This window comes from Thunnus albacares, chromosome 17 (assembly GCF_914725855.1).
Source record: "Thunnus albacares chromosome 17, fThuAlb1.1, whole genome shotgun sequence".
NCBI classification, from domain to species: domain Eukaryota; kingdom Metazoa; phylum Chordata; class Actinopteri; order Scombriformes; family Scombridae; genus Thunnus; species Thunnus albacares.
In genome coordinates this window covers 23,726,192-23,744,792 of record NC_058122.1, presented here as the reverse complement: position 1 = coordinate 23,744,792, position 18,601 = coordinate 23,726,192, and the positions used below count along the sequence as shown (strand labels likewise).

Genomic DNA, 18,601 nt, shown 5'->3' with positions numbered 1-18,601 from the left:
TTGTTAAAAACCCTTCTCGGCTGCAAGGTCACGGCTCCGGCTTTTCCACCTTTTTGTGAGCGTCAGTGCCCCCGTCGCACACACACACACACACACACAAACATTCACACTCCTCCCAGAGTCTTCTGATATCATCAAGCTGCAAAATTATGATCTAACACTTTCTGCAACACACACACACACACAGATTCATATATGCACCAATAATCTTGTGGCGTCTAAACATCAGCTGCTCTGCACGCTTTCTGTTTACTCACATCCGTGCAAGTGAGGAAACATTTAGCGTGGCACGGTTCCATTTTGGATCCGGCTCTCGTTTTCGTTGGGCTCTAACAAATCTATCTTATCAAACCTTTTTTTTTTTTCCTCTCCTCACTCTTTTTATTAGCCAAGAACAGTGTAGTAAACATTTATGCAGCATTTCTAGCCATGGCTGACCATTACTTTCAGCAGTTAAAATGTCAAAGGGGCAGATTATATCAGCTGTAGCTAATTAATATTAATTCTCTAATAAAACTTTTGAGTGCTATCTGGTTAATGTTCTCTCTGCGAGGCGGTATCATTACTCTGTAGCACCACTCTACTACAAGTGGATTGTGTTTTTTTGTAGATTAATAGAGACCCAACAGTGGCGACCGCACTCCAGGGAAATGAGTAGGACTGCAACTAACTATTATTTTCATTATCAATTAACCTGCTGATTCTTTTTGTTAATATATAAATGTCATAAAATGTCAGAAAATGTCCCTGAGTCAAAGATAGAGTCTTCATCTGTCAGTTCAAAACACAAAGATATTCTGTTTACCATCATTTATGACCAAAAAAACCAGCTGGAACCAGTAAATGTTTGGCTTTTTTCTTCCAAAAAAATGACTAAAACCATTTGATATTCGATTATCAAAATTATCTCTGGAAATGATCTTGTGGATTGCGTCATGGCAACATCTGGAGAATCTCTTAGTTAAACTTTCATTCACATCATATCAGTACTTAAAGCTCCACAATCTGGAACAGATTGTATGTGAAAACTAATACATGCAAAGTAAGAAAGCTGCAAATTTCATTTAAGTTGTGTGATACATTAAATCAGTCACAGAAGTTCATTTTTATTTAACTCATTCAGGTTATATCTAAGTTAGGCTGCCACTAAAAACCATAGCGTTTCTTATCCAACAAAAGTTAAACACAGATGAATCAATTTCCCCCCAAAATCACTGTTTCCTTAAAGTACAAAAGGTAAAAAGCCTTAATATAGCGACTACATGATAAAAAACAAGACAAACACCTTCCTCAGGGCCAAACAATCACACACTCTCAGACAAACAAATATCATAGATTCATTCATTCCCTTTTTTGTGGACATCGATCGCCGTGTTTTTGTCTCACATCGCTGTCGGATTCAAGGCGCACTTCCCAATTTGTTGTTTATCAGCTCAATACAGATCTCTGAGTTTTACTAATTTGAAGCTTTATTTACTTGTGAGTTTTTTTTAAAGTTGACTCTAAATAAATTTGATAGGGGGATTCGGATTAAATAAGCAGATTTGGTCAAATGCGTCCTTCAACCCTGACAATTAGTCAATAAATAGATTACTCTTAATTTTGAAAACATTTGCTTGTCTTTTAAATGCCTTTAGATTTTGAATTGTCGGACTTAGAGCTGCAACGATTAATCAATTGATAAATCGACAGAAAATTAATTATTGTGATTCATTGAAGAAAAGTCATAATAATTCTCTGGTTCCAGCTTCTTGAATGCACATATGTAGTTCTCTGTTACAGTAAACTGAATATCTTTGGGTTGTGGACTGTTGGTCGGGACAAAACAAGACATTTTAGGTTGCAAAGTAGGTTTGAGAACGTCACCTTGGACTTTGGGGGGAAACAGTAATGAAAATGTTTCACCATTTTCTGACATTTTATAGACCAGAAGATGAAAGTAATCATTAGTTGCAGCCCTATTTGGACTGACAAAAACTGACAAAAAATAGGAATTTTTTCATGTTTTTTTGACATTTTATAGATGAATATGATCAGTAATTGATAATGAAAATAAATAATGATGAAAACCAACTGTTTACAGGCGATGGAAGCTGAAGTAGCTCATGTCTCCGTGGAGATAAATCAAGGTTCAGGTTTTGAGTTCCCGTTAAATTCGGCCGCCGTGCTTCTTTACCCGACGAGCCTCCGCTGTTGGAAGTTTGTTCGGGGCTTTTAAGATCTAGCTAATGCGTCCGCCTGCTATCTGAGATTGTTTCTTCGACTGGTTCCTCGACCCTCCCTCCCTCCCCGCCTCTCCGTCCTGCGCCCGTCCTCTCCTTCTACATGTTATCCAGTGCTGAGTGGAGGTAAGGAGAGATAGTAATCTGCTGTAGCCTTGGCACTCTCTCTCGCACTCCGGTCTCATTGAAGAAGATTGATGGCCCTCTTTTCTGGAATGGCTGTTGTTTTGGATGGAGAGAGAGGAAAAAGATGGAGGGCAGAGAAGTGGATTCAGAATGAAAAAACGCCAGCGAGGGAGGGCAGGCGGTAGTCGGGAGGGAGGGCGGGGAGGGGGAAATGGAGGTCGGGTGAATGATAGTTGTGAAAGACGGAGAAATGGAAGAGGAAATGTAAAGAGCTTATTAAATTCAGTTTGTATTTTATTGAGTCAGAGCGAGCATCCACCTGTGATTGGTTTCCCGAATCACACATCACTCTCTTGATGATGCACGTGTGGGTTGTTGCATGTCAGCAGGATTATATTTAAAGTCCCAGTCAAACAGGAGTGAGAGCATCTTTAGCTTCATTTGATTGGGCTGCTAAAAAAAAGTGGGCGGGGCTTACAGAGTTAAGCGCGACAACAGAGCCGCAAAGAGGAAACTGCGCTCCACACACACACGCCTCCCTCACCTGTCGTTAGATCAGGAGGAAGACGAGGGAGAGACGAATGAATTAAAAAGTTTTTGCACATTGATATCCAAAATCCTCCTTTTACAGGAAGAGAAAAGGATTTTGATGTAAAAACACTCTGATACTGATTTTTTCCGACTCGTACTTGGCATATAACGAGAGATAAATGAAAAATTAACACAGGGACGTGGGATTAAAACTGGGAAAATGTATTTTTCATGTCACCGGGCCTCTTAAATGTCAGCTTTTCTCTCAGGATGCAAATGAGCCGGGAGCGTGTTTTGCGATGGGAGAGATTTTCCTACATGTGTCCCATGTTTTCTTCTGCGTCAGAACGCTGTAGCCTTTAAGCCTTTCGAGGTATCTGGTATTCACTGCGAGTAGCCTTCGCCGCATAGCTAGCGGGAATTAGCAGCCCTTCATCCCTCCCCCGTGATGGGTCTATCGCTCAGCGCCCGTATGTATGTGTGTGTGTGTGTGTGTGTGTGTGTGTGTGAAACCGAGTTGATTGGCTCTGATGACAGTTATGCTCTTAATTGTGTCAGTTATTCTTCCTCTGTGGCTCTTTTTGAATGTAGTCAAGCGCTTGATGTAACCCCCCCTGGCGTTTAGTTCCTCTCTACATATTGATCTGTTAATGTCTGTGTGGGTTTGAGCGAGACCGAGAGGAGCAGGCCTTTCTTCGTCCACTCTTTTGAGAGAAGAATTGAGTCTGACTTGTTTTTTTTTTTTTTGGGGCTAACCTCGTCTCTTCATGTCCCTGTCTGCCCTTTGGTTAATTTGTCTTCTATCCCTTTAGTGTGTCTCCTTTTTCTTGTTGCTCTGTTTCTTGACTATTGTTTGAACTGCTGTTTCTCTCTCTGTCTTTCTCGCTCTATTTCGTCCTATCTTTCATCCTGCCTCTTCCTCCTCTGTGTCTTGTCGGCTCTTCATTTTTCTGCTTTCTATTTTCCCTGCCCTTGTATTTTTTTTTTTTGTTTCCTCACCTCCTTGTCTGGCAGCTCCATCCTCCTTTTCTATTTTTTTTTTCCCAAGCAGACCGTCGTGCTGTCTCATGATGCTCAGACATCGCCGGGGTCGACCAGTCGTGCCACTAAGCCGTGACTGGTTGACCCTGGCGATTTCCCCGGCGACGTCTGTTGTCATCTTTTGCCATCTTAACTGACCACTCGAGGCTGCCAAAGTCACAAGAGGGCAAACTGTGCTGGACGGAGAAGACAGGAAGGTCGTGAAGGCCGGGTCCCATCCTGCTTATCCAAACTGTTGATGGGGTTGTTACAAGCGCCAGGTCATACCTCATTTCCTGTGGTCACAACCCAGTATCACACTGCTGACCAGTGTGAATATTTGAAACCATTATAGACAAAAAGGATGACCATTCTTAGTCTTGAGAGTGGGACTATTAGCTAAAATATTTTAACAACTGCTGGATGAATTGCCATGAAATCTTGACCAGACATTCGTGATCCCCAGCGGATGAATCCTAATGACTTTTCTGTAGCACCACCAGCAGGTCAGATTTGCCACATGTCACCATGGTTCACAGATGACATATGACTTAATGGTCTCCTGACTTTTTTACCTCTAGCGCCACCATGAGGTTGACATTTGTGTTTTTGACTGACATGTTAGCTATTGGATTGATGACTTTGAAATTTGCTAAACGCTAAACTAAGGGGATGAACATGGTAAATCTGGTAAATCATCAGTATGTTAGCATTGTCATTGTTAGCATTTAGCTCAAAGCAATACTGTGCCTAAGTACAGCCTTACAGAGTTGCTGGTTTTGTTTTTTGATAAAACTGATCAGTCTTTTAATCTATAAAATGTGACAAAATGCCCATTAGTTCAAGTTGATGTCATTGTGAGCATGTTGCCATGCTAGCGTTAGCATTTAGCTCAAAGCAATACTGTGCCTAAGTACAGCCTTACAGAGTTGCTGGTTTTGTTTTTTGATAGTCTTTTAATCTATAAAATGTGACAAAATGCCCATTACTTCAAGGTGATGTCTTTTTAAAGCTGGTTTTGTTTGTCCAGCAGTTTGAAAGCCAAAGATATTCAATTTACAGTGATATAAAACTGAGAACAGCAGCAAATATTATATTTGAGAAGCTGGAACCAGTTTGGCATTTTTTTTCTTGATAAGTAAATAAAAAGATTAACAAAATTGTTGGCATTTTTGTCAGCACTACCCTGAACACTGTTGGCATTTTTTAAGCTGAAACTAATAGCCTGCCAGTTGTTAATATAGACTAGTGATGAGGCTGCTGTGCCAAAGCCGTGCAGTTATGGTAAATATCATACACTGATGGCAGATGCTGCCATGCAAAGTGCCAACCTGCTCATCAGGAGGAGTTTCTAATACACACACACTCTCACACACCGATGGCACAGCCTTCAGGAACAATTTGGGGTTCAGTATCTTGCCCAAGGACACTTCTAAATGCGGATCTGAGATGCCGGAGATCGACCCGCCAATCTTTTGATTGGTGGACGAACCCCTGAGCCGCAGCCTCCCCCTACCATCTACCCATCTGAAAATAACCGGTATTCTCCGTAGCAATGGGATAATACGCTACATACTTCATTCTCAAATGGTGAAAAGAGAAAAGAATGTAAAACCACAATCATGAAAATTACAGTACCAACTTGACTGCTAAATGTCATAAAAAAAACAAACGAAAATCCTCCATTCATCATATTGAAGAGGTGTTTGGCAGGATGTTCACTCCGTACCCACTCTGCCGTGTTTGGAAGTGTTACATCAAACTAGGTTGGTATTAAATAGATTTTTGAAATGGGGCCTATTGATCTGGGTCATGTCTATTTTGTTGTCAGGTTTTCGAGAGTGCACGTCTGCTTTGTTGAGTCGGTGAGAACGATCACGTATTCATTTCAGGTTAGCTATTGATCAAACGGCTCTGAGCCCACACACACACACACACACACACACACACATATCACAGAGCCCAGCTACCTTTTTGACATTTCTTTCAGGGCTCAACCTCTGTATTTTGCATCTGATTGACATTTCCTCGGTATGTATGTGTAAACACGCGGATCTTAAGATATTTCATTCATTCATGTAGATCATTTCTTCCCTCTCTGAGGTAAAAAAAAAACAAAAACCCACAGGCAGTTCGGTTACCGGTCATGAATACAAAGTGTGAAAAAAGTAGCCTATTCTTTGCACAGTCCGTCTGGGCCGAATGTAAGTCGGTGTTTAGTGTTTTAGTTAGTGTCAGAATTTATTTGACTTCTGAGGAAACTTATGACTCACAATTTTGTAGCTGTTTCAAGTCATTATAGCCATTTTAAAACACAGCTTTGTACTTTATGAGCCGCATATAAAAGAAAATTGACTCAAATCAGCCAGCTTTTCCTAGTTTAAATGTTTAAAGTGTCAGGGCATCTTTATGGACTGGCTGCATTATGAGCATCATGGTGACTGTTTAGCTTTAGACACTGTGTTACAATCCGCAGACCTTTCTAGAATAATACTTGGCAAAGCGAACCCGGTCGGCCCTGTGAAATCCTGCTCGCTCGTCTGTTTTTTGGCAGGCATGCGGAGTATGAGTAAGCGTCCTCGGTCGGTCATGTTTATTTAGGTAGAGGTGGTATTTGAAAGAGAATTAGGCTTGGAGGATTTTAATGAGACTGCCAGAGCATACGCTAGAGTCGAGTGCCACCGTGGGTCTGTTCTGTCAGATGGTTGTATAGTTATCGGGGATCTCTGTGGGCCCTTTTATACATCACATTAACGTGCAGCGTGTACATCTGAATTATATCCACAAAGATTTTTTTTTTATCCATATTTATGGGTCAGTGTAAATATGCCCAAGAAGTATTAAGGAAGCATTAAGCCGTCTTTGAATCTTATTGCTTTAAGCACCATCATCTGATTTGTGGAATGAGATTGCTTTCCGTCATGGCTGTGTTTACACCTGTGGCTTAGTTTGCTGTTTGGATACAGTCCAGATACAGTTTGTGTTTGGATTAGTGTTTTAATGCCGGGTGTAATTACGTAAGGAGGGCCCCCCCCCCCTGTCCCACTTTGTTCCGCCTCGCTGTGTACAGTCTTTGTAAAACATGTGTCTTTGTAATATCTTGTCACACAAACACACACACAAGCACACACACACACACTCTATCTCCAAAAAAATACTCTGCATTCAAGTCTCCTACATAACAGATGCGCACACAAACAGTCAACTTGACAAGGAGTCTCTTGCAAGAATATGATAAGGCACTGGCTCACACCCACACTAGCTCTCACAACTACAGTCTTGTTGATTCTTTCCACTGTTTGCATTTTGCAGCTTGCCAACAAAGCGCAGGCTTTGGACAGACACGCAGCACTGACATACCTACAGACAGAGAGACCTGACGGACAGAGTCCAGCTGGCTAGTGGTGACAGCGGCAAGCGGAACAGATGTGTGAGGGACTTTGATCTAGGTGAGTACCAAATGGGGTGAGGATCTGGGGGAGGGAAGGGGGGGCACTGGTCTGTACCAATATAGGGAAATGGCAAGTATACTGTGGAAGGAGGAGGGGGGAGTTGGGATAGGGGTATATGGAGGCTTTTAACTTATGATGTTTTTACTTCATTTTAATGACAAACATTAACACACATGAGCTGATGTGGCAAGAAAATCAATCACCAACTATTTTGATAATCGATTAGTTGTTTTGAGTCATTTTTTTCTCTGATTTCAGCTTCTCAAATGTGAATATTTTCTGTTTTTTTTAGTCCTCTATGATAGTAAACTGAACATATTTGAGCTGTAGACTGTTGGTTGAGGACGTCACCTTGGGTTTTAGTAAACAGTGATCAGCATTTTTCACCATTTTCTGACATTTTATAGAGCAAACGACTAATTGATCAATCGAGAAAATAGTCAACAGATTGATCGATGATGAAAAGAATTTCTATATATAGGCTATATATATATAATAGTTGCAGCCCCTACTTAGGGCCTTAAACTGATGTTAAGAGCATTAAATAAAGTGTTTAAGTTTTTAACTGTCTTAGAGATATTACAGTCTGTCTGGTGCTTTGTTTTCTGCAGTAATTTGTCAGCACAGACATACAGACCACTATTGAAAAGGTCTACAGTAAATTTGATTTACATGTTTATTTAATTTTCAAATGGTGTGAATTCAAAATGCAAGTTAATTTGATTTGTCTAGACTGCACTTTAGACAGTATTTATCTTCCGCAGCTGCTCTAAAAAACATGTTGTTGAAAATAATGAGCTGCTAAGTTAGAGTTGAGTAATTTGCTCTCAAGCGAACTACACTTTGTTTTGTTTTGGGTTTTTTTTTTTGAGCAACAGACCTATTCTCAGATGGCTGGCGTTGAATCAAATAGTAAGAAGAAATGGATGGTCTAGAATGACAAATAAGGTAGATGGTTTGAATAAAAACACAAACCTTCAAAAAGAATGAAGGTGACAGAAGATCTAAAGGCTACCAGTTGAGGAATACCAAGTAGCGAGAGAACAGAGGATGCGGAAGACACTTGATCATATAAATGGCAGCCGGGAAAGAAGTTTCGGGTCGTATCCGGCCGTCATTTAAAGGTGGAAATTGAACCCGGTTCTAACAAAAGTCTAAAAAAGTGAGAAAGGAGATCAGGTTTTTAGAAGGGGGAAATGAGGGCGGAGGCATAGAGGATGTGCTAACATGAGAGGCCAAAAAAAAAAAAACCAACAACAATAAAATGTAATCTTCAGGGGAAACTATGTGGGCCTGTGTGTTTCATGCCTCCCCTGAAAAACTTCTCCATGTTAATTAGGTAATGTAAAACTAGCAAGAACAGCAAGAGAGCAAGAACAAAAGCTGGATGGAGAGACAGCGTGTAAAATAGCACACTCTGTTCAGCTACAGGCCATAAGAGGTGAATAATAGTAGAGAAAATAGTGAATGATTGATTATTGATGTGACATATTAGTCGGTTGGTGTGTACAGGTAGGTTTACCGTTTCATCAAGTACAAGTTTAACAAGTGGGAAGGTAGAAATGGACACAGTTAAAATCTATTTTCCACGTTCCAACATATATATTCATAATGAAACTAGTGTAGGGAACTCGTTCAATGTGTAACTTCAAATGAACCTTTATTGTAAAATGCAAACAGTTCCCGGCACTTCTTCTCCAAACACTTCCTGTAGCTGTAATCTGATCCTCTTATGGACTACGCCCCGACCAGGCCAACAAAACCCAGCTCCCCCTTTGTTGTCTCTCTTTTCTCTGCCCACTGTCTTACCTGATGGCTCTCTGACCTCCATGTAGTCCGCTCTAAGACATTTAAGATCCCTGGTTAGCTAAGTACGCACCGCTACCCAAGAGTAAACAAGTTTATTTAGCGCTAGCAGCTACGACACAAAGGCTGCTAGCTAACTCTGCAAACCACAGTGGCCATGAAGCAAGTTATCTGCGAGTTGCTAATTCTGCAGCAAAGACCGCATCATTCGACATCAGAACCACAACTTTCCCCAGCATGGCTCACCCACAACCGACAGAATCACCAGCTAGCAAAACAGAACGCCAAAAAGAGCCTCTCTCCTTTCACGGACTGGCAACGTTAGCTGGGCGTAGCATAGCGTAACGGCACACAGCTGAGCACAAGACTGCTTATCTTTTATCAGTATACATGTATTGATTTGGTTCAACGTTATTCACTGAGCTTTATTATTGTGATGTCCTCTCATAGCTAGGTTATTGGATAGCCACATCGCTAAGTTGATATTAGTTATGCTTCACACATGTATTTATAGAACTGTAGTTATGTCTGGTAATTACCACGTCTTGCATGCAAACAAGCTATCCTCTTTTCTAACTTGGCATCGTGCCATGTGTGAATTGGCCTTAAACATAACCACACACACACATGCACATGTGGTTTTAGCCACTATCTTGAATCAGAGTCCGCCATTTTGTTTTGTCTGTTTCCTTTGTTCACACACACACACACATATACACCCACACACACACACAAACACCTGTATACAGTATAGTACCACCAGTCAAGATTTACAATTTGTTCCTTAGTTAAGCACATTCAGTTAGATTACATATTGTGTGTTTTTACCCTTGATAAATGCCTTTGAGTCTATTTAAAGTTGCACAAGAGTGAATGCCACCATCCTTCAAAGCTCCAAAACCCTTCAACCTTCACCAGCTATTGATATGGTAATTGTTGTTGTTGTTATTAAGTTAATTATTAATCAGGGTTCCAAATTGATTGTTTAGTATATTTTAATGAGACTAAACTAATTAATTGGTTATGAATTTTCCCTTTTTCTAAGGGTGGTGCCCTGAGGTGAATTTAATGCAAGTTAAATTATATTATTTAATATAAACATTGATTATTTCTGATAGCCTTTTAAGCTCTTGCACCTACACTAGCATTTCACCTGGCAGGGTTTCTTAGCATGTACCCATGAAAATTAAATCTCTGTGTGGGATATGTTGAGAAACGCCAGGGATATTTAATCACCTCCTTTCTATATTATCATACAGACAGAGCCTCATGCAAAATAAACATGAATATGGTTATGGTATATATATATTTATAGTATATATATATGTGAGGCAGTGTCTGTGATATTTGATTTTCTGGCTCTGACTTAATTTCTGTTCTCCGAGAAAACTCACAATAATCTCAGTACTGAAAATGATGAAAACTATCGTGTGTTTTGTTTTTTGTACAAGACAAGATGAGTATATCCTGTGCGTGCGCCTGTACGCGAGCGAAGACAGTCCTTGCTGACCCTGCAGTTACAGCCAATTTGCTGTGATCACAGTGACAAGTGTCTCCATATGGATACTTAGTAATTAGCTAAGAGGAGATGGAGAAAGGTTGAGGAGAGTTGGTGGGGCATTAGAGGACCTGTCAGAGGGACCCACTCATCTTACCCCCACCCCCTGCCAAAATCTGTCAGGAGGCTTGTCTGGGGTCTGTCCCCCCCCCCCCCCCAGCCCCCTCCCTCACACTTGGCTGCTCCAGTTAATTGAAGCCACTTCAGATCAGTCAGAGGAGCCGGATCTGCACGCGTGAGCAGACCACAGCGCTCACCTGACTTGTCAGTCACTACTGCCAGCTGCCTGCCACACACATCCCCAGCTTCCTCTTCCACAGATACAACCTCTGGACTCCCGGGGAGGCGCTCAATATATGCCCGTCCAAACCCACCTCACTAGATCTGTCCGAGTGGTAGCCTCAGTCAGGATGCATCTGCACCAGTTTTAAAGTAGTGTATTTAAATCATTGAGCTTTTCATGTATTTTGTCCTAGACTGGTGAGAGTTGTGGCTTTTAAACTCAGCTGGAATCAAATAATAACTGTTCTGAGATGCATGATATTGTGGACCTGCAAGGCAGTTTGTCAGGAGTTACACCTTCATCTACAAGAAGTGACCCTGAAATGCAGTTTTACGGCTAGAAGGAAACGGATGTTGTCATCTGATAGCCGGTCCTTACTCATGCTTGAAAAGCCAAGCATAACAGAATGAACCAAGGGCGAACTTGCACTCAAGATACCGTGAAATGCTTCCTCAATAAATGGCACATTACTAAACTCTGTAAAAGAGCAGACATGAAGTGTTAAAGCTCAGTGTAAACACTCCAGCCAAGACTGCAAGTCCACAAAGCCGAGATAAAGTGACACGGACTGCAATCGTATTTGTTTTGCGAAATTTGCTTCCTGTGTGGCTTTTGTTGATAAATTATGGCTGAAATGGAATTTGTCTATGGTTATCATAAGAACCGCCTGTGCACGGATGCACCAAAGCAACAACTTGTTCACTGATTTGGACCAAAATGAGCAGACAGAGGTTTGCAAAGGCCACAAAAGTGATACCTTCATTATCCCTGTGGAGAAATTCTCTTTTCTTTCGGCCAGAGCACACAGCTAGATGCACAACCAGCAGCAAGTCCTTATATACTTAACAGACAAAATAATGTAGGTTGTTTGGCAGTACCTTCCAAAGTGCTCCCTGGTGTATATGAGGGTTGTCGATTTGCTTCCTCTACTGTTAAGATCTGGATACGTTTATGGAAAGAGAGGTTGCTTAGTAAGTTGTTGTAGGAATTGGACCAGACAACCGATACTGTCATTTTTCTGGTGAGGAAAGCGTCAGGGGACAGTTTTCCTGGCGCTGGCAAGCGGAGCAGCGTCTTGCTCAGTGACACATCAGCAGGGCAGATGTTTGCAACCGAAGGTCCTCGAGGGATCGTCACCGTAAAACACTCCTCTGCCCGAAAAAGAGGAGACCTTTTGATCAGACATCCTGCAGGAATTCTGCAGAGTTAAATACTCTCCTGCTGGTTCTGCAGCGCTGCTCCCCGTAACTCTGAACACCAGGGATTTGTGAAGTAGAACCACAGGGAATAGATTTTGTTTTTTTTTTTTGAGACAACCCACTCGGGAGTGAACGTCTAAAATGAGACGTGGATCTTGTGTATTGTTTTAAATGCCAGGCTTTTACTCATTCACTGTGCGAGCCTTTAGTTGTAGCTCAGTCAGCTGACATTTAATGCTCAGCCATTACATACTCTGCCGCTGCTTTAGTATAGGCCTTGTTGTTACCGGCATTAATTTGAACAGACAGATGTGACAGCTGGCCAGCCATATGCGACGAGCCTTTTAGATCTTTATGCCTTAATTATTCCTTCCCTTGGGACCAATATTGACATTTTAGGTCTCAACACTGAGACCTTATAAACTGCCAGCCTCCAGTTGGTATTATCTGTCTCTTGGCAACCTCCAAGCAGAGCCAGAAAGGTGCTTGATAACTACTCACAGTTTAATTCATGTTTATCATCTATGATGAGAAAGGTGCTTCCGAATTTATGACAGTGAAAAAAAATCATTGTCTCCGTTGTTTACTGATAAATAGCCGAGTCAAGTTTTTGAATGAGTTTCCATTGAGGGTCTGAGGTTGATGGCGTCGGTTTTATTTATTTTTATAGTATGGCCATTGAGGCTAACTGTGATTAAGGGCAATACAAATAAAATTAATAATATATGAACACCTACTCTACATCTTGGCTTCAGTTTTCACACAGCTCCAATAATCCTGCTGCAGTATGCAAGTTTTTTACTCGGATGATGAGCACATTTCTCATTTCTTCATGTATGATGTTGAACGAGCTGCTGCTGAATTTAAAAGGGGGGAAAAAAAGACATTCAGGCATTTTATTTATCACCTTGTTGTATTAGCTGCGCTCACAGGAATGAAGGCGACTCTGTTATTCTCTCCGTGAATGCTTTTCTCTCTCTCTCTCTCTCTCTCCGTCCGTCTGTCTGTTTTTCCGTCTCTCTATTCCCCATCTCTCTCCGTCTGTCTCACCTGGGTCGTCCCACACATTTCTCATTTGTCTTGTTATCCCAGGTTCTAATTTCAGTTGCTGCGGCAACCCCGCAGCTCCCTCCGCTTACGCCTCCTCCGTCATCTCTCTGAGCTCCTTATTAAGTGTGGCAGAGCTGGTTAATGATTGTGTTTTGTTTATGTTTTTACTCTGGTAAGGGTTCCTTTTTAGGGGGTGAAAAAAATCGATTCATGTCATTGATTCTTATCTCCAGGATCGATCTTCTAAATGTTAGTTAATAACGTGACATTGACGGAACAAAAAAGGCGGAACTCAAACACAAGGGAAGTGCAGCGCCCGGACCGTGCACAGCGCGCACACGCTAGAGTTATCTTGTAGTTCTTGTAGTACTCTTATCTTCATTTTCTTGCTCACTCGTTTGCATCCTCTCGTGTTCTTGCCTTTATTTTTCCTCCTTTCTTGTTTTTATTGCAGTCAGTCTTCATGTTTTCATGTTTTTCTCTCATGGCGCAGCAGACTGTCACTGTCAGCTGTCTGCCGTTCAGTAAATTGTGGTCACTCAAGGACGCTAGATGGACCGTCAGTACTTTTCCGATCGCATACTCGCATGCAAATGAGTTTGCCCAGTGTGCCTCGTCTGATCGTTGGCTTTCATGCAGATCAAGTTTAAATGAAGTTCAGCCAAAATGTCGGTTCATCAGTAATATTTCACTGAATCACACACAACCAGAAGAGAACACACACATTTGTTGTGAGCCTCAGGGATGCATGATATTGAAATTTTCACTTATATCTGATAACCTGACTATAATTACCATGGTTACGAGAGCCAGCGCTTATATTTTTCATTTCATTTCAACACGACCATATGTTTAGTTTCCACCAGTGGAGTTGATCTATGAAAGTATTGTGATGCCTGCTGCAGATTCAGACAGTCATTAAAGTGCTGCTGTTTTAGTATCTGTCCTGATTTAATGCTAAATATTACATCGTTTATAAGAGTCTGCTTTCACTAAAAGCAAATGAGAGCAAATCACTTTAATTTAAATGTAAAAGATTAAATTTGTCATAACATTTAGTTCTTTTTCCCACAGCAGGTGGATCTCTGATGAGTCATTATCCTCAGTTTTTAGAAATACAATGATGCTTAGGTATTAAAGATTATGGATTTGTCAAAATTGTTTAATTTAAAGGGGATATAATAGGCTTTTCATGATTTTCTGTTACTTATATCGTCAATGTTTATGTTAAACATGGTCTATATTCCAAAACTTGAGGTGAACGTGTAAAAATGCTCCCTGAAAGTCAGACGCCAGGCCTGCAGCTTGCTCTGAACGCTTGCTCTGTTACCTCCTCTCCTTCCTTGTGATGATGTCAAATTGTTTGTGCACGTCCGTTTGTTTTGTCTTTGTTGCTAAGGTTGTTCCACAGGTTGTTCACATTGTCCACTTGTATATTTCGGATCGGATTCAGGCTTCTGTACAGATGTATTAGTTAAAGTTACCATTTCGAGTAAAGAACGAGTGAGAAGCTGACCAATCAGAACAGAGCGAGCTCATCGGGAGGGAGCCCTTAAAGAGACAGGAGCTAAAACGGCCTGTTTCAGAGGCTGGAGGTTTCAGACAGAGGCTGAACTGAGGGGCTGCATAAAGAGCCAGTATAAGATGAATAAAGAGTTTTTTGAACTGTAAATCATGCAAAGATATTCTAGTAAAGCCCCAGAATACAAATATATATATCTGGAAATGTGCATGTTATGTTCCCTCGAAACAAAAAGCCTATTATAACTAAAAACAAATGAAACTCTCAGGCATTTGTAACCAACAAATGAATTAGGGTTTTTGTAATTAATAAGTAGAGCAATGTATTGCTATTATATATATATTGTGATATGAGACTTTTCCTGGTTTTAAAGGCTGCATTACACTAAAGTGATGTAATTTAATCACACTGTTCTAGCTGTTCTATTACTCGCTTTAACCACTTGTGTAAATATTTTGTGAAAGCACCAATAGTTATCCCTCTAATATTGTCACAATATTCATACTGAGGTATTTGGTCAAACATATTTTGATATTTGATTTCGTCCATATTGCTTGGCCCTAAAATGAATCATCAACACATGACAACAGATCATCATTCAATTATTGACTTCAGTGAGCTGAGCGGTATACACCTGCTAACAGGTAGCTGAAATTCATGTTGATGACACGCTGAAAGAGAATCAGCTCAATATGTTGCACAGGACTGGACAGTTTCATAATTGTTTTTTCTGCCCTGCTGCAATTTCTCTGCTTTTTATCTTTCTTTCCTCTCTTCCCCCCTTTTTCCTTTTGTTCCACACACTCTGTCCATCTTTTCTATCTTGATTGATCATGTTCTTTAAACCGCCCGATTTTAGGAAATTATTCTAAAAGGCAAAGCTTCATGGGTAAAATAATGCTTCTCAGTCATCAATAGATGGATAATATGTGTTATTTCAGTCCGTCTTGTTTATCTAAAGTTACAGGGACTGGATTTTCATTGCTCATAGTATTTTGTGGACTTGTTTTTGCTTGTGTGTAGAGATACGTTTTCATTTTTTCCTTCCTTCCTTCCATCCTTACTTTCTATAGTCTTTCAATCTTATTACACAACTCCTTTATTACAGTTTTTGTTATGTTATTATGTATTTAAATGGCTCCCATCTGTTGTGTTTTCTCCCTCTTATCTCGTGTCTCTCTTTGTTTATCTGCCTCCATCCTTATGTCCATTGTCTGCCGTCGCCACCATCTTGGCATCTGCCGGAGCACAGAAATCACTCCGGTGCTTTTTGATTGCCCGTTTAGAGATCGGAATGTGCCCGTCTGACTCGAATGACTTCATTAGGGAGCGATAATCTCAAAGGGGGTCTCCACCAAAGGCCACCTGATGTGACCGATTTGTCAGGGCCACTTAGACAAAAAGGTGAAACGTGTAGATTTAGTTACCATGAGTAATTTCAAACGGCAGAATAGGCGGAGAAGACGAGTTTTTTTTTTTTTTAGGGCTGAAAGTTTGATAGCGGCAGGAGTGCTCTCAGAGATAGCGAAAAAAGAGGGAAGGAATGAATTAGGAAGGCTTGGATTCGGTCGGTTGTGTTGGTTACGCTCCCAGATTCACTGCGGAGATGTGAAATGTCACTGTGTGTGTGTGTGTGTGTGTGTGTTTATGGCAGTCTAGCAGCTTTATCTGCCTGGCATTTCCTGCTTTCAGAACCGACTACAGCACCAGGCACCATCTGATGACCCTCGAAAAAGTCTCAGCACTGCAAATAATATCGAGGAGACCACATGTAACCTTAACATGAATTAGGAAGGCTTTGGATTTGGAGGATGACATACAGGGTTTTGTCACCTTTACTCACACCGGCAGTTATTTTGCGGGTGTTATCTTAATAGTGTTTCTGGGGGTTTCGGATTTGATTCCTCCACGCTGGTAATGAACTGATCTCAAATCAGACCGCTGGCTGATTAATACGGATGATAGGACACGTTCGCAGCCGTCTGGCGTCAGCTTGTTGCTCCCAACTTTTGCAGTCTTTTCCACTTCAGGCACCGCGAGGAGATGGAGGTTGGCATTTAGTCTGCCAGCAACCAAACAGAGACGTACGACTGCGGGCACTCGCTACCCACCACTATCTCAACTTAAGGGAGGGGAAATGTCACCTGAAAATTACATGTAAATATTGACACAGTTGAAATTTTTAGCATTTTTTTAAAGCCATATTTGAAATTCAGTCGTCATACGTTTATTGAAAAGAAAATGAGATAACAGCCATACACATGCAGAATATATATTTTTACCTTTTAATTATGCATAATTAGCTAACCGTGTAGGATGAGGAACAAATAGAAGCTTTTTTTTTTCCTTTTACTCACTTTCATTATAACTAGCAGTGAAATTCAATCAGTATTTCTTGAGCCAAGTTCTGCTGATGATTCTATTTTTAAAGTTTTTTATGCTTCATAAAGCTCATCTGACCAGCAGTATTTTTCACTGCGTAGTATTACTGGAATTTCCTTTTTTTTAATTATTTTTATTTTTTATTAATAAAAGCTCTGGTTTGACACTTTTCAGAGTGAGATGGCTCATTTCCAGCCCTCACTGTATAATGTATACACTATTTAATGTATAGATAACAATGTATAAAAGGTGAGAAGATCACTTTTGGTTTTAAAAGACAATCCATCTTTTATGAATTTAATGGAGAGCATTTAAAATTCTCCCTGAATATAAATGAGTATATGTGTGTGTGTGTGTGTGTGTGTGCGTGCGCATGTGTGTGTGTGTGTGTGTGTGTGTAAATGTGGTAATTGGGAGGCAGAGTGACGTCGGGGCACACAAAGGAGTAACCCTTGTCGTACCAAGTGCAACCGATGGATAGAACTGAACTTATTAGCGCGGCTACCTTTCCTCTCCTTTCCTTTCACTGAAAAGAGCAACAGCAAAGCAATAAGACAGAGAGCAGCGTGTGCACCTGTCTCCCTGTCTCCAAATCTCCTCAGCGGTCTGTGAGACTCTGCCTGGGTTTCCTCACAGTAAAAAGGGTGAATTCTGTATCTGTATTGAATTATAAAAGCCCAATAGGAACAGGAAATCCTCCGATAAAAATGTCCTTAATATTTGAATTTTATTTTTTTTTCTTGGCTGACAAATTATGTGGTAATTAGTACATATATTTACAAGTTTATGAAGATGTAACATTTCTTGCCTCTTGGAAAGACACCTAATTGCATTTTTCATTTTACAGCATTTCAAATAGAGCTACAACAATTAGTCTGTTAATCGATTAGTTGCCAACTATTAAATTAATCACTGCTGTTTGGATGATTGATTAATCGTTCGAAGTAGTTCTTTAAGATAAAAAGTGTCAACACTGTCTGGTTCCAGCTTCTTCTGAAATGTGAATATTTGATTTCTGTGACAGAAACTGAATATCTTTGGGTCGTGGACTGTTGGTCGGGACATTTGAGGACGTTGTCTCGGGCTTTTGGAAACAGTGAAAGACATTTTTCACCATTTTCGGACATTTTATAGACCAAAATCGATGAAAATAGTTAGTTGCAGCCCTACTTCAAACATTAGTTTATAATGTAGAGTTCTGTTCTTGTATGTGTGGCTTTAATCACACAAGCTTTAACAGAGGACGACCCAGGACCTCCGCTTACGGAGACCCTGCACGGCGGCTCCCTGCTCCCGCGACTCCTGCTGAATGTTCTCAGATGTAAGCTTCTCCAGGGAGACGGAGATTAGATGTGACATGTGGTGAAAAGCAGGAATATTGTTCCCCTGCGGTAAAGATGAGCTGTTGTGTGGAAGAATGCCCGTTTTAACCCCACGTTCCCTTCCATGG

The 18,601-nt window shown here is 40.8% G+C and overlaps 1 protein-coding gene across 4 annotated transcripts in view; it reads left to right on the top strand.

Annotated features, from left to right (window-relative positions):
* LOC122967184 (speckle type BTB/POZ protein) overlaps nucleotides 1-18,601 on the top strand; it is a 92,366-nt gene that overhangs the window by 13,853 nt on the left and 59,912 nt on the right. Inside the window, exons 1-2 of one of the 4 annotated variants that reach the window (XM_044331708.1) lie at nucleotides 4,317-4,405; nucleotides 7,212-7,348. The gene's annotated coding sequence lies outside the window, so the exon portion shown is untranslated. Of the gene's footprint in view, nucleotides 1-4,316; nucleotides 4,406-5,689; nucleotides 5,792-7,211; nucleotides 7,349-18,601 lie in introns of those variants that run through there. The other 3 variants (XM_044331706.1, XM_044331709.1, XM_044331707.1) reach the window with 3 other exon arrangements.